The 16284-nt window shown below is 44.0% G+C and overlaps 1 protein-coding gene across 4 annotated transcripts in view; it reads right to left on the bottom strand.

Moving 5' to 3' along the window:
* Positions 1-16284, bottom strand: part of LYPD6B (LY6/PLAUR domain containing 6B) — a 159918-nt gene that overhangs the window by 42936 nt on the left and 100698 nt on the right. For 2 of the 4 annotated variants that reach the window (XM_034654553.1, XM_011230483.3), the window contains exon 2: positions 8859-8939. The gene's annotated coding sequence lies outside the window, so the exon portion shown is untranslated. Of the gene's footprint in view, positions 1-8858; positions 8940-12631; positions 12652-15887; positions 15907-16284 lie in introns of those variants that run through there. The other 2 variants (XM_034654554.1, XM_019804355.2) reach the window with 2 other exon arrangements.

Raw genomic sequence — 16284 nt, 5'->3', positions numbered from 1 at the left:
CGCACGTCTTCTCAAGTGTTGAGGTGCTCTCCCCACCATCACAAGGACAAGGGCTTAAGGTGGCTTGACTGAGATCACCACCGAGCACTCCATGATCAACCTGCGGCACTACTAAGAAGGAACAGGCAAAAAAAGGTGCTCCCAAATCACCATTTCATAGCCCTATCTTTTCACTTTAGATCCACACCAGGCAGGCTGGAGATCCGGTAACTCACAGAATGATTCTACACTGACCATTACGATGGCCACTTTTGACCGTATCAGACCATTCAAGGTCTCAAATAGAGACACGGCTGCCAACCTGCACCTGTGAAGTATTTTTCCAGAATGCTACATGACTCTATGTCCAAGGTAAGTTTATGTAACTAATATTACTAAACAGCTACCTTGGCCCTGGAGTCCACTGCCTGAAGATTCTTATTCATCTGGAACCAATACGAGCCAGGCTGCATGACTCAGGAGAATGGTAATGATGGGGATGAGTAATCGTTCTCTTGAAGTCACTAGTTAGGATAAAGGCAGTTGTTCATTACCTGACAGGACAGGTTTCTCAGGCCGGCCAAAAACAGAACAAATAAATCAATATCACTTTCCTCCCTAAGATCTTAAAACTCTATTTAAAGTCTGTATTTCAGCTCACAGCTCAAGGAAAGCTACCCACAGAATTGTCCATCCAGCCTCTCCCTTACCAAGGAGCTAGGGTAGAGGTGGCAGAGAGGACATTTGTAACCTTTGTGGAGAAAAGTCCTATAGAAACACCACCTGGCTCTGTGCTCTTGGTCACTGCCTTGGTTATTTTAGGAATCCTTCATATAAAACTAATACAATGCCTTATTCTAACAGGGCGAATACACATGCTGACACCCAACAGCCTCTAGCATGGCCGTTTATTTGAAAGACTGGAAAACAGAAAATCTGTCCCTTTCGGAGTATAACCAATCTCGGGAGTAAATCCATAAATGCATCAGGGATTCTCATTGCCTAATTAATCTGCATCTCCCCACTATTTTCTATGTTGCATTACTCTAATTTACCCTTTGGGGAGAGAGATGTTAAAATACGGTTACTTGCAACTAGAAGAGAAGTAAGTCCTGGGGAGCCAATGCAACGCACAGTAGAGCGAATATAGACAGTATCATATCATAATCAAACTTGCTAAAGGACTGAATCTTAATCCAACCACTAAAAAGAAATGGTAATTATGTGACACAGTAGAGATGCTATCGCTACAATGGTGATATTACAATATATAAATGCATCAACCTCTTATGTACCTTCAATTTATACAATGTTTATGTCAAACATATTTCAATAAAAAATAAAAATATGATTTATTTGAAAGGAAATGCTACTAAAGAAAGACAAAAAATGAAGTGATTTAATAGATGGTCGATCACTACATTATTCCCTTATTTTAGAGTTCCTGTGGATAACAGCTAAAAAGGTTTATGCTATGTGTAATTTTGGTAATAATCTGATTGAATGTATTGCTGAGGCTACAAAGAAAACTTAAGCGAAAAGGCTTGACCACACGCCTGATCAGAGTATACCCTGAAGTTAATAGCAGGAGAGAAGCAAGGCGCCTGTGATCAAGCCCCCGCTGCGGGTAAGGTCATTGTCCCCACGCCTTGGTTCATCCTCCATCTGGTGGCACCACATTGGGCGGCTCATGCAGATCCGCTGCATTGGAGTAACCATCTTTCTTAGCCCTTCTTTTCTTAGCAGTTATCCATATTTGGAGAAGGGGGGGGGAACCGGCTCATAAGCAGATGGGACTCGATGTTCACATGATAAATATGGAAAGTGATCCTGGTGAAAACAGGAGAATCGTGCATGGCTTGCCATGTTTAGACATTGAGGAAGTTTTCATGTCTATTCTAGAAAGACTTCTTGAAGATGAAATTTCAAGAGCTGCTTCAGATTACATTTGAAAAGCCATGCTTTAGTTGGATTGCTAATAACAACCTTTCCAGAAAAAGCCACTGAGGATGGTAAGAAAGTTGTTGAAGTGCCTGGGGCCATGGGTTAGAAGCTTAGGGACGCATGTGCAAGTGGGTAACCATGCATTCTGACCATTTAAAATGCCTTCAGCTCACACTTCCTTGCCAAGAGCCAGCCGAGAGCAAAGTCCTTTCTTCTCTTTTTTTTTAAAACTCCCTTTCTGTGTTTATTATTAAGCAATCCTCTTCACTGCTGGGGGGGAAAAAAGGAGGGGCTCACACCAACTTGCAGGTATTGTCTTCCTACAACACTGGTCATAAAATCAATGACAACCGGAGACAATGAAACCCAGCAATCCTAGGGTGAGTCAAAACTGCAGTGGATTCAGGTAAACACCAGGTCTGAAATGGCCTCTGTGGGGATAAGGTGACTCAAACCCCCTTCAGGAAACACACGGACTTTTGCAGGCACTCAAGGCCCCTGTGATGAACCACTTTTCAAGGTTCCTCTCATACACCACAGGCGCAGAAGGCCCAGCTGCCTCTCACCACGTCCTCCGTCCCCCACACTCACATCCTACTCCTGGGTACCGCCAGTCCCCCAACATAGGCAATGTCTGCCAGAGCCAAAGGAAAACTACTGTTCCTCAAGCAAGCCTACAGAAAAACAAAAGTGCAGGCTGTGGTAGACCTGGCTGGCCAAACGGGTGGGAGCTAAAGGGGCACTGGTCTGCTGGCCAGATCCATCCCAGGAAGCAATTAAGTTTATAGCCAGGAAAAAACAGCCCCAGAGGCCTTGGAAACAAAAGAAGCTTCCTGCCTGTGTTCTGTTCGCTCACTCTGTCATAAAGGCAGGCTCAAGGATTCAGCTGCAAAGGCGCACAGTAAGGCACTGTTTTGTAAATGTCTGCTGTAGAGACCTGCCTGTCAGGTTTTCATTTCTACGCTAGGGGATAAACTGTCCCAGCTGGTTCAAATCAGAAAAAAAGCAAGCAAGTATCCAAAAAGGAACAAGTACTCAACGCAGCACAGGATTATAAACTCCTTAAGACTAGCCGAAGGAAAAGATTATAAAGGTAACAGTCTCCACCGGTATGAGGAAAGCATTGCTAGGATTTCTTGCTTGACAATCAAGAGATCTGGCCTTCCGGGAAGTTCCTGGTGTGGGAAGGGGAGGGCAGCCAGTAGCAGCCTCTCTCTCGTCCCTACCCGGTGCTCTGCCCTACCTGGTGGGGCTGTGCCTGTTTCGACTGCCCATATTCCAGCTTAGATTCTAGCTGGAATCCATCTTAGGGCAAACATGGAGTTTCTCACATACGCAGAAGTTGTGGCAAATACCCCCAGCAAGCGGATCATCCTTGATGCTAACCTGAGTCTGAGTAGGAGGACGAGGACCTCAGAAGGAGGAGGCTATTTGCGGAGCCCAGAGGCAGCAATGAGATTTGATGGAGAGAAGATGCTAGATGGCTAGAATAACTGCCCTCAAGTCTTAGACTGGGAGTCTCTGCCCCTTTCTAGTGCTAACTGTGTGTCCTGGCCCCTAAACGTGTTCCACAGCTGTCAGACTAAGGAAGGGGCCATGGGCCACGTCATCCATGGTGACAAGGGTAACCTTATAAATATTAGTGAAATTTGTCACTTTCCTTATGCCACCTGGGACTGCCCGGAGACTGGACTGAATGTAGTACCACAAATACTATATAAAAGCAGCTGTGAGCCCACCCTTTCCCTGCAGTCATCGTGAAACAAGAAGCTAAATCCATTCTTTTCTTTTGAGCTTAGGCTCTCTGAGTACCTGAAGCCAAGAACAAAAGACTACCTGAAAGGCTAGGGAGAACATAATTAAATATTCTCATTCTTCAAATGTCTCCCCAGAAAATGAGCAGACACCATGACACCATGACCATGATCATTACCAGACACCTCCACACATACACACTCAGACTTACTCTCTGGTCCAAGGGATCACCAGTGTCTTTATTATCTCCAGTTAGGGTCTCCTACAATGTAACCAGATCCATTTTTGGCCACATGGGTATACCCAGAAAGGCTGTGTCCTTCTCCAAAGAGCCAATCCCCCTGCCTCTAGAAAAATTATGTGGTCCAAGAGAGAACTCTGCCATGAGTCAGGAAGATTTCACTTCCATTAACCTGAGAAGCACTTGGGGTTAATGCTGACTCTGGAGCCAGTCAGCCTGGGTGGAATCCCAGTTCTGCCACTTAGTAGCTTTATGGCATTGGTGGAAGTTACTTAACCTCTCTGTGCCTTGGTTTTCTCACCTATAAAATGGGGATAAAAACACTACTTATTCATAAGACTGTGTAATGACCAAGTGTGTTATGACCTGTAAAGGACTTAAAACAGTGCTTGGCATTAGTAAGAACAATATTAACATTTGCTGCTATTATTGCTATCTTTATTATTATTATTATTATTATTATTATTATTATTATATTCTTGAGCATGTTACACAGCAGACCTCCACTTTCCAGAACTCTCTCAGATGGGCTGACAATACCATCCCTGCTCCAGGATGGTTTAAGACAAAATGATTATAATATAAATTAATTTCAGATTGCTTTTGTATCAAAGTTAAGAACCTAGGATAAATTTTACATGGCCATGAATTCTTTGCAGCTATTCCATTAGGAGGTGAAGTCTATTTTCACCTCCCTCACAGGCAGCAGCTGAGTATGGCGGTGTGGGGGACCCCAGGCAAGACCAGCAGAGCCCCACCCAAATTGCTGACCCTAAGAATCATGAGCAAATAAAATGGTTGTTGTTTTGAGCCACTGAGTTTCTGGTGGTTTCTTATTATGCAATAGATAACTGATACAGAGCCCCAGACAAATGAGGCTTTATTACCAACAGCATATCCAACACAAGCATACATAGGAAACCAGGCCACTTGTCTGTCTGTCAGCAGGCTTGCCAACTCCACATGGTACTCCAAGCTCTCATCCCGCCCACCTAGGGCCACTAAGGCCACCACAGTCAGCCTATTAACTTGGGAAAACCTAAGGCTGACTAATAATCAAATCTGGGGAGATAGAGGCAAGCTTTCTGTGCCAAGGTAGGTGCCAAATTAGGTCTTTGCAGAGGGGGGTGGTTTGGAAACAGGATTTTGTTCCTTTTAGTCCATTTGTGGATACAATCCAAGGCCCAAAGTGGCAAGATTTGGCTTCCTCGGAAGTAGCTTTATACCATGTGTCTTAAATATTGCACAATGAAATAGGTAGATGCCTTCAAGGCAAGAGCAAACCAATTCAAGGCCCACATTACCAAGTGAGAATCAGAGAGGGCCAGCCAGAACCAACCATGTGATCCCCATGGTCCAGCTATGTGCCTCCAAGAAAGCAGGGAGCCCAGAACATCTTCATTTTTTTCTGTTGGTCACAGCAAGAGAATGATTACATTCCAAGCTTTGATTTTGCTGTGACCTAAGCAAAAACCTCTCTCTCAACCCACAATACAAAGGGAAAAAATACCAAGTTCCATAGACCAGTATTCTATCATCTGTAACAGGTGGGAAGAATGGATAATGAACTTTGTAGGAAAATCACTCTAAAATACATTATGAGAAACTTTGGAAGCTTATGTTCCTGTCTATTAAAATCAAAGCCACCTAAATGAAAATGACATGAAAACAATCTTATTAATCTGATAAGCTGGATGATCCCTAGTGCTAAATGTTCTTAGGGAAGACCAGCAGCATTCGTCTGTCCACGTTATTTGTTTATTCATCCCGTATTTGTTGAGCACATACTTCGTGCCATAAAGCATTGTGGGTATCTAGGCATGAGAAAGTTGGGGTGGGGGGAGGAAAGCAGAGGAATGAAGATAGTGAAGTTTACATAAAAGTAGTCAAGACATTTCATGTTCCAAGAGCTTACAGGTCTGGTCATCTTAAAAAACAAAATTCCCTTCTTGAAGCAAGTCAGAGTAACCCAGCTGAGCCCAACCCAAAGTGCTGCATCAATTGGAACTGATTAGGTTATAAACTAAGAGGGTTCAGAAAACTCCTGTTTTCATGGAATTACAGAGCTAAATAGATATAACTGGTCCACCCAGATGAAGATGCTAAAATGGAATAATTTACCCAAGGACTCAACAACTGGTTTCAAAGTAGAGCCAAATCTGGGTCTTCAGGGCTCCAGGCCAGCAGGACTTCCATCAACCCCATGGAGACCCTTCTCAAGATACAAGGTGTTTACAATGCGAGGGGGCATAAACACTCCAGAATTCCAACCCATCCGGCAGTAGACAGACACTGACCATCCAATACAGTGAGCAGAAACTCTGCACTTGGGGTGCCTGGGTGGCTCACTCGGTTAGGCCTCCAACTCTTGATTTCAGCACAGGTCAGGATCTCAGAGTTATGGGATCAAGCTCTGCATTTGGGGGGGTGTAGTCTCCAGAGAGTCTCTTTCCCTCTGCCCCTCCCCCAACACACGCACACACGCACATGCACTCTCTCTCTCTCTGAAATAAATAAATAAATCTTAAAAAAAAAAACACACACACAAAAACACAAAAACAACTCTGCCCTCATCACATGGGAGCAATTCAAGGATACGACTTCTTGTGGAATAAACTTAAGAGCCCTCTAACCATACACGCTTGAGTGCTCAAGCAGCCATTAAAACAGGCTGTAGAATATCTACTGAGATGGCACAAGAAAATAGTTATGTTAGATTTAAATTTCAAAACTTAAATATGTAGTAACTATGTGAACACACTACACAAAGGTAAAAATAGTAGCAAAACACACTAACGTGTTCATGACTATAAAGTTGGCATTTTTTAACACTCGGTAAGTTTTATTCTTCATTCTTTCTGCTGTTCCCCACAGGCCAAATATTCTTTAACATTCTTGAACTACTTATATATTTTTTAATGTTTTGGCTACCTCGATGCAGAAGAGACACAATGTCAATGGTGGTCAGAGGGCAAAGGGCATGTGTACAGGGACAAGCATGAAAGTCAAGTGGAGGGCCAGCCCTGCATATCTGCACGTGAGTCAAAGCCTCACCACGCATGGCCCCTGTTCTGTGCTGTTCAGTCAGTCATATTCCTGATCTGCCACTTTTGGCTTGGCTGATTTGCCAACTTTGGGCAACTTACCTACTTTCTTTAAACCTCAGTTTCCTTGGATTACCTGGGTGGCTCGGTTGGTAAAGCGTCTAACTCTTGATTTTGGCTCAGGTTCTAATCTCAGTGTTGAGAGATCAAGCCCCTCATTGGGCTCTGTGCTCACTGGGGAGTCTGCCTAAGAGTCTTTCCCTCTGCCCCTGCCCCGCTTTTGCACAACTTGCATGCATACGCATGTACTCTCTCTCTCTCAAACAAATCAATCTTTAAACCTGTTTCCTCAACCCTAAAAGGTGGATAGGAATAGGACCTTCTTCATAGGAACGCCATGCAGATTGAGAATAATGCAAACAAAATGTTTAGTCTAGTGCCTGGCAGAAAGCAGGAGCCAACAAATGCTAGTTGTCATGATGATGGTGATAGAGATGGCTAATACCACAGTTATTATTTTTTATTGCCATTGTTATCATCATTATTATGATTATCAGTATTAGGATGTTCCTAGCACTGTGTTTAACACTGTAACTAAAAAGGCATTAAGTTTCCTTGCTTTGGAAGATAGCCCAATGCTCTCCATGCATCTCATTGCTGGACCGTCTCTTCTCTGATCTTCATACTCTCTGGGTTTCTTAATAATAGACTCTTCAGTTGAAGTAACAGCTTGCACACCACCCAATATGCCTGGAGGGAAATGGTGATAACATACAGATTCCTACTTGTTTTCTTGGGCCTAATTAGGAGAACACAATGTCATCCTTTAAAAAAAAAAAAAAAAAGGCAAGCAGTAAACCATCTCAGTAGATATTCTACAGAATTCTGCTTTGTGCTTGAAACTTGTAATTATCTTGAACAAACATGGGTGCTAATAATTCTATCTGCTCTTTCAACAAGAAACAAGAAGATTTCTGGCTCCATCAGCTCACAATCTCAGACAACTTCCTTTGGAGGCTGCCTCTCTCACCCATTAGATGCAAGGTGGGAGGTCTGTTTGCAAAGCAGAGGGCTTCTGGGCCGGGAGCCAAAAGCCCACACCAGGAGGAAGACTCCTCAGCAGACCAGGTTCAGGTACCTGAGGCCTGAAAAAAGACATTCCCTAGCCGTGGCAGCCTGACCAGAGAAAACCAGACCTCAGATTCAGTTTTTTCACTGAGAAAATAGAGACGGGTCCGACAACTGAATGTGGTCAACATATGTATTAAGCATCACATCGAAAACGGGAAAGCCCACATGAAGTAAAAAGCAGTCATCGGTAAAACATACAACTTTAAACACGCCCAAATAGATGCTGTTGTCTCTTCTCTGGTGGAGGAACACTTTCATCCTATTTTGGATCAGGAAAAATTTTCTAATCCTTAACATTTAAATGTCCTATAATTACAAATGCTCAATAATGAGTGCTTGCACTTCCTAAGTAGACTTTGCAATGTGTTTCCTTTGATCTAGACACTTCTGAGCATCATTCCCTATCCCCCACATAGTCCTGCCCTGTCACCGGGATAGTAACTCTGGAATGTTCTCTTGTAACTGACCAAATTAGCGTATTATGTGGGAAACAGAGGAGTCTTTCAACCACTAATCATTCCCTGGGCATGGGGACTTCCTCCTTGGGTTCACCAGAAATAGGAATCAAGCCGAAATCTGCCTGCCAAATCCCAGGACCACAGCGAGCAGCACACGGTTAGGACGGGCTAGAAATTCTGGCAAATCACCCAGAAGACAGGCAAAGGACAGAGTCCCAAGATTTCCAGAGTCTGGCCGGATCCCCGATCACCTAACCCAGAGCTCCCAAACGAAAAGCCAAAGTCCGTAATCGCTTCCATCCTTACCTCAAGAGAGAGCGCGGTGGTCAGGCTCCTCTCTCTGACTGACCTCAGTGATGAGGTCTCTGCTCACACAAAGTAACCAGCCTACCAAAGATAAAAAGATAAGGTAAGAACGACTGCGGGCGAGGAGTTACATTCCTCAACAACTGGAATGTTTTCTAGCGAAAAGCAGATCTGCGGATGTTTGAAGACCTTTCAGACGACAACAGCAGCAACATAATCAATTGAACAAAATCAAATGCATGAAATCCCTGGAATCAAGTCAGCTGGGGCCGTTCAAGCTGCAGAGAGTGAGCTAACGTTTTATGAACACACACCTGGGGCCCGTCTAATTGGGAATGGTAATAATTGGTGAAATCATATACCTCATCACATCCCTCGACAAAAATGGCTGTTTACCAAGGAGCTGGCAGAACTCTGTGTAACACTTACATATACCAGGGTACGCTGGCAGGTCAGAGCATTCGCACATTCACACACTCAACACATCCGCACACAATGAACACTCTATGCCGTGTAACCAACCCTGCTTTGGAAGACAGCCCTACCAGCTGATGAAACGATGACAACATGAGACCTGAACCAAGATGAGGGGGTGGGAGGGAAATGCAAACTTCTTGAACATGCACTCAAAGCAGCACATGGGAAAGACCACAATGAGGGCCCATTTTAAGGAAATTCTATTGTTTATTTATAGCCCTAATCTGTGATGGTTAATTTTGTGCTTAATCAACTTGGCTGGGCTCTGGTGCCTGGTTGTTTGGTCAAACAGAGGTCTAGATATTGTTGTAGAGGTATTTTTTAGTTGTGATTAACATTTAAATCAGTAGACTTTGAGTAAAGCAGATTATCCCTCACATCGTGCGTGGGCCTCATCCCACCAGCTGAAGCCTTATCATATGGTTTCTCTCATCTGTGGAACATAAGAAGTAGGAAGATTGGTAGGAAAAGAAAGGGATAAAGAAAGGGGGGTAATCAGAAGGGGGAATGAAGCATGAGAGACTATGGACTCTGGGAAACAAACTGAGGGCTTCAGAGGGGAGGGGAGTGGGGGAACGGGATAGGCCGGTGATGGGTAGTAAGGAGGGCACGTATTGCATGGTGCACTGGGTGTTATATGCAACTAATGAATCATCGAACTTTACATCAGAAACCAGGGATGTACTGTATGGGGACTAACATAATATAATAAAAAAATATTATTATAAAAAAAAAAGAGAGAAAAGGCTGAGGTTCCCTTAGGAAGAGGGAATTCTGTCCCAGTGGAGGTTTTGGACTCAAGACTGTGATATCAACTCTTTGCTTGGTCTCCATCCTGCTGGCCTGCCCTGTAAATTTTAGACTTCCAGCCTCCATAATTACAGGATGCAATTATTTAAAAATCGATCAATCTCTAGCTGTTGATCCATCACTAGACACACACACACACACACCCCCCATTGGTCGGGATTATCTGGAGAACCCTAATACACCATCTAACTTCAAGAAAGAATGCATTAACTTATAAAATATGTATATGATGTGAAAAAGACAACACAAAAAAGAGGCTAGAGCATGAGGAATAGTCCACAGAAATGTATTTTGTAAGGTATTAAACTATTATTTGATGTGGTTCACAAATTAGGTTCTGAGCACCCTAGTGGCCAAAGCAACGAAGAGGCACAATCACACTGACTCTAAGATAAAGTATAATGTACACACTTCAAGAGTGTTAGTTTTTCCTTGTTAAGAAATTTCTCCCAAGGTGTTAACCTTTCCTTCCTTGGGTAAATTCTTATAGTGTCCTTTATCATCCACACTGAAGGGTCAGGAGGGAAAGCAATTAATTAGAAGTGCCCCCAACTATCTATAGTAGAGAGTCTGCTATAATGCTTCTTCCTGCATCCCTCAATGGGAGAGAGAATGCCAGAGCACAAGTCACTGGAGTGATTTAGCAAGGCCAAAAAGAACCCCAAGCACATAGCACTCTGATCTGGCTCGATCCAGGGATAAAAATTAGAATTTCTGCTTCATTCCCCCTTCTGATTACCCTCCCTTTCTTTATCTCTTTCTTCTACCGATCTTCCTAGTTCTTATGTTCCATTGATGAGAGAAATCATATGATAATTGTCTTTCTCTGCTTGACTTATTTCACTTAGCATTATCTCTATGGACTCTGAGAAACAAACTGAGGGCTTCAGAGGGGAGGGGGTGGGGGAATGGGATAGGCTGGTGATGGATAGTAAGGAGGGCACGTATTGCATGCTGCACTGGGTGTTATATGCAACTAATGAATCATCGAACTTTACATCAAAAACCAGGGATGTACTATATGGTGACTAACATAATATAATAATATTTAAAAAATTAGAATTTCTGAAACAATGAATGAACCCTATATCCTTTGAGATATTTCCCAGAAATAGTATTTCTCCCAACGAAAAGCTGGGTGGGAAGTGGGCTACACTGCCTGGGGCTATGGCCCCCGGTAATTGCCTGGAGTAGAGGTTTTCTCTATTGCTGATCAGGGGGCCAGAACCACAGCAAAACTGCCCTCAGACATGTTTCTAAGTTCACGTAATATATGTCTGAGAAAGGTAAGGTTTAATTTTTATATGTTAGCATTTGTAGAAGTCTTATATACCCTTCCTGCATTAGAATCAATTTTTAAAAAATGTTTATTATGGTAAAATATACATAAAATCTACTATTTTTACATGTGCAACTCTGTGGCATTAAGTAAATTCACGATGTCGTGCAACCATCACCACCATCCATTTCCAGAATTTTTTCATCATCCCAAACAGAATCTCTGTACCATTAAACAATGAGTCCCCATCACCCACCTCCCCCACCCCCTACAACCCTTGGTAACCACTATTCTACTTTCTGGCACTATGAGTTTGCCTATTTGAGGTACCTCACATAAGTGGAATCATGTATTATTTGCCCATTTGTGCCTTTATTTAACTTAGTGTAATGTTTTCAAGGTCCATGCACGTTGCACCCTGTACCAGAATTCCACTTCTTTTTATGGTGGAATAATATTCCATTGCTAGTATATACCACATTGTGTTTATTCTGGAATGATCTTCTATGTAATTAACTCAACAATTATTGAATATGTGCAATGTGACAAGTCTGATTTTTTAAGCATTAACTTTATTTAGTAAGAACAGTATGTGAGAGTCAGAAGCGCTACTCCACAAGGAACCAATTAATTGTATAAATCCTAGTTTCGGCATCAGTAGCAGCAGGAAGAAAACCAAAGTCTAAGTTTCTCTTCCCTAAGGGTTAGGTAAATCTCCCCCACAATCTTAATTAATGTTCTTCACGTTTAAAGCTGAAGTGAGATTCGAATATCCCCACTACATGGCCAGTGTGCTCTGTAATGCTTCATATCCGGGTGCCTAAAGCTTATCAAGTGTCATCCTTGACTCCCTCTACCCGGTGATAACAAGCTTCTATCTAAAACAGCTGATGGCAAGACGTCTGAGAAACTGCAGTCCTAGGACACTATATTCTATCCCTACAGATAAGATACCCTGATGGAGGCAGCTAGAAAAGCACATCTTCCCCCTAACTGGCTTGCCATCCCTCAGCTTTTCATTTCTAGACAGGCACATAAGGGAACAAGTCTTCTGTGTGGACACGTGGGTCCCGAGCAGCACACAGCACCTCCCCAGCCAGACAATGTAATAGTTGCAAGAGAACTCGAGAGCCGCGCTCCACTATGGGTTTCACCTGTACAGCGTGCAAAAGAGCAGGTGGTGCGAAGGGGCGAGGCCGCCACACACCTGAGTTCACGAAGTGGCCCGGTGTGAGTCATCAAAAGACGTCCGCAGGAAGCTGATGGAAAACCACCATCTTTGCACACTGACAAGGGAATTGCAAGCAGAAGTCAAGAGCCATAGAGGATTTAGGCCACTTTGTTCCGCACAAACTGCTCAGCTGGGAGGATTTGCTGTCATCCCGGATTGTTAACAATTGGCTGAGCTGAACTTCATTACCACTTTTGTGTTCAGTTAACTGGGAATATGTCCTTCAACCGACAAAAGTGGTTTTAGAAAAATAGAATTTAGCCTTGAGTTCCTCCTGGATGTTTTTTAAGACTGATTTCGAAAGCAAGAGGTTTTTTGTAGATCAAAACAAAATGAACACTGTTAAGATTGTTCCTTTTTTGGGGCGCCTGGGTGGCTCAGTCATTAAGCATCTGCCTTCGGCTCAGGGCATGATCCCAGGGTCCTGCTCTGCTGGGAGCCTGCGTCTCCTTTTCCCACTCCCCCTGCCTTGTGTTCCCTCTCTCGCTGGCTGTCTCTGTCAAATAAATAAAAATCTTAAAAAAAAAAAAAAAGCTTGTTCTTTTTAGTATATAAACAGTCCATTGCCTCTGAAACAGAAGACATTTCCGTGGGTTGTAGAAGCCAGCCCCAAACAGGCTGAAAGTAGGGTGCTAATACAAAGATCTCAAAATTTGCCTCATTGGGAAACCTCAGGATGAGAAGACACTCAGTTCCTCTGTCCCAAGTCGTGACTCTATCCCTCTTCCTAGAGCATCAGTAATGTGCGTTGTGGAAGTGGATGAAGGGCACAACTGGATATGAAAATTTCATCTGTGATAATCATTCTGGTCCTCTGGCTTGTGTTAAATTCATTCAAACCTTTCTTATGCACATACACAAACACCCTCAAAAATATCTTCTCATGGCTTGGATCCATTTTCAAATGGATCAAAACAAGAACCCTGATAAGGCGGGACCCCTGGGTGGTACAGTCAGTTGAGTGTCTGACTCTTGTTTTCAGCTCAGGTCATGATCCTGGAGTCATGAGATCGAGCCCTGTGTCAGGTTCCACTCTCAGTGCAGAGTCTGCTTGGGTTTCTCTCTCCCTCTCCCTCAGCCCCTTCCTGCCCCCTCAAATAAATAAAGAAGTCTTAAAAAAAAAAAAAGAGAGAGAGAGAGAGAGAGAACCCTGATAAGACAATCAGGGTTCATCAGAAGTTATAAAATTAAACTTGAACCTGGTAGAATACCAGTTCCCTTCGGTTACGGGCTGAATGAATTGCAGCCTCTCCCATGTGGACACAGAACACGGATACAGGAGAGCTGACTGAGGTCTTTGTTACTGCTGGGAGCCATGAACACCGTAGCTTAATTTCCCCTCTTCCCTCCAAAATTCATATGTTGAAATTCCTAATTCCCCCCCAAGTACTTCCAAATGTGACTGTATTTAGCTCCAGAACTGTGAAATAAGAGATTTCTGTCGTTTAAGCCACCTAGTCTGTGGTACTTGTTATAACAGCCCTTCCCTTTTTCCTTCTCTGAATGTCTATATTTCCAAGGAGGAGACCATGCAGGTGACAGGGATACTCTGCCTCCTACCTCTCCAGGGGCTCGCTGTCATTCATTGCCTTACCCCCAACCAGGATAAGCTATAAATCCAAAGAAAGTGACAAGTAGGAACACCTCACAGATACCCTGAAGACCCCCTACTCTAAAAGCAGGGCACCAGTGCCTGCCCCTAGACCTCTGACCTCCAAAACTATAGGGACTGTCTCTGCCTTTCCCAAATGTTCTCTGCTAACCAGAAGTCACCCTGCAAACAATCCTGGGGATACTGTGCCCAGAAACTGAGTGTTCATTTCTCTTGCCTCAATCCCCAAGGCTGGCTCAGATGCCTTAACCAACCTTAATTCCGTCTCTTCCTAAAAAGAAAAGGAGAGGTTGGGGGCCAAAGAGCTTTGCACATTACAGAAACGAGTCCAGAGCAAGAGATTATCAGGGATAAGAGGACTCCCAGTTGCCTCAAGACTTAATTCACAAGTAATTACTTTCTCCTTCATGGGAAAAGTTCATACAGTAGAGCTGACTGATGTCTTGTTAGTGCTGGGAGCCATGAACACTGTAGCTTAATTTCCATTCTGCATCGATAACCTATGGCCTATAGCATAGGTAGGCACTGGGTCTGGCTTCAGGTGCAATGGCTTGAAAGGGACTGTGCTGCACTCATTGGGGGGGAAGGGGCAGTCATACAAGATGGACTGGACTGTTGGTGGTAAGTCACCAGTGACTGAGGAAGCTCAAGGAATCACCTAGCTTGTCCTCCCAGCTCCATTAGCCTCCTCAAGTTCTTCAGTCTTGTTCTGGCCATCTCCCTAAGCCAACACAAACTTGACACGGCTTTGCCTAGAAGGTCCAGAAACAAATGTGAAATCTCCTATTCGAAGTCATGCTACCGAGCACTCCCAGGGACAGCAGACAAGGCTCTTGGGTACTCTCCAGACTGCAGTGATGGGGTGGGGGATCCCATCCAGGGTGCATTCCTGCAGCAGGGGACCACTTACACGCAAACTAACACTCAAGCTAACACTGCTAAGTCCCAGCCCCGTGGAAGAAAAAGGGGAGCAGACTGACACAATTAGCCAGGCGAATGGGAACTTGTCAAACCATTCAGAGAAGACAGTCCTTGAATTTCCGCAGTTCCCATTACCGGAGGGTGATTGTGCTTCCACCCCCTGCTGATTCTGTGGGCTGCACAGCATTGTCCTAGCAAGGGAGTGAAAAGAGAAAGGATGATTTCTCAGCCTGCAAATGCCAGGGCTCTGCAATCAGCATGCATCATGCCTTCAACCAAGGGGTAATCTGACCTTAATGGAATCAAGGGACACATCCTGTTGACTTTGTCACAGAACCTCAAATTCAGTGACGAATTTTTTAAATATCCAATTAATAAAATAAAGTAAGATTGCTTACCCAGTTCAATTTTCCTTATACCTCTTAACAATTGATGACAAATTCATCTTGCTAATGGCTCTGTTCAGTTACTGAGTTGTGAGCACCTGAAGAGTCCATATGGAATCTTACTCTATATCCTTTTCAGGGCCTAGCATAGTGTCGGACACAAAATAGAAACTTCATAAAGGCTCAGTTACTGATTGCTTCTTGCTTTTGAAATGGCATTCCCTGTGAGGGAGCAAATCCACTCTATCTGCCTCATTTAATCAAAAACGCGACTCCCTCCTCACCCTGACCCCTACCCTCTCACCAAACTCACAAAAGCAACAGGATCTTCACCATGAATGTCCCCAGTGGATCCAGTGGATCATACAAAACAACGAAGTTACAGATGGAGCTTCAAGGTTGGTAAATTCTCGTCCTGTTCTAAAATCTGAGCATGTCTGTTTCCTAGGACTGCCACAACACACACTCAGTGACCAGCAACAGATGTTTATTGTCTCACAGTTCTGAAGGCCAGAAATCCAAAATCAAGGTGTCAGCAGGGCCGGTGCCCTGTGGAAGCCCAGAGCGAGCCCGGGTCCTCCCACACTCGAGGCGTGGAGCTTTCTCCGCCTCTGTCTGCTCGTGCCCCTCCCCTGGGTTTCAGTTCCGATCGCCCTCTCTCTTCTAAGGACACCAATCACTGGATCTAGGGCCCACCCTAAATCCAGCAT

The sequence above is a fragment of the Ailuropoda melanoleuca genome, chromosome 2, assembly GCF_002007445.2.
Source record: "Ailuropoda melanoleuca isolate Jingjing chromosome 2, ASM200744v2, whole genome shotgun sequence".
Lineage (NCBI taxonomy): Eukaryota > Metazoa > Chordata > Mammalia > Carnivora > Ursidae > Ailuropoda > Ailuropoda melanoleuca.
Note: the sequence above shows the minus strand (reverse complement) of the source record. Positions and strands in the feature narration are given on the sequence as shown.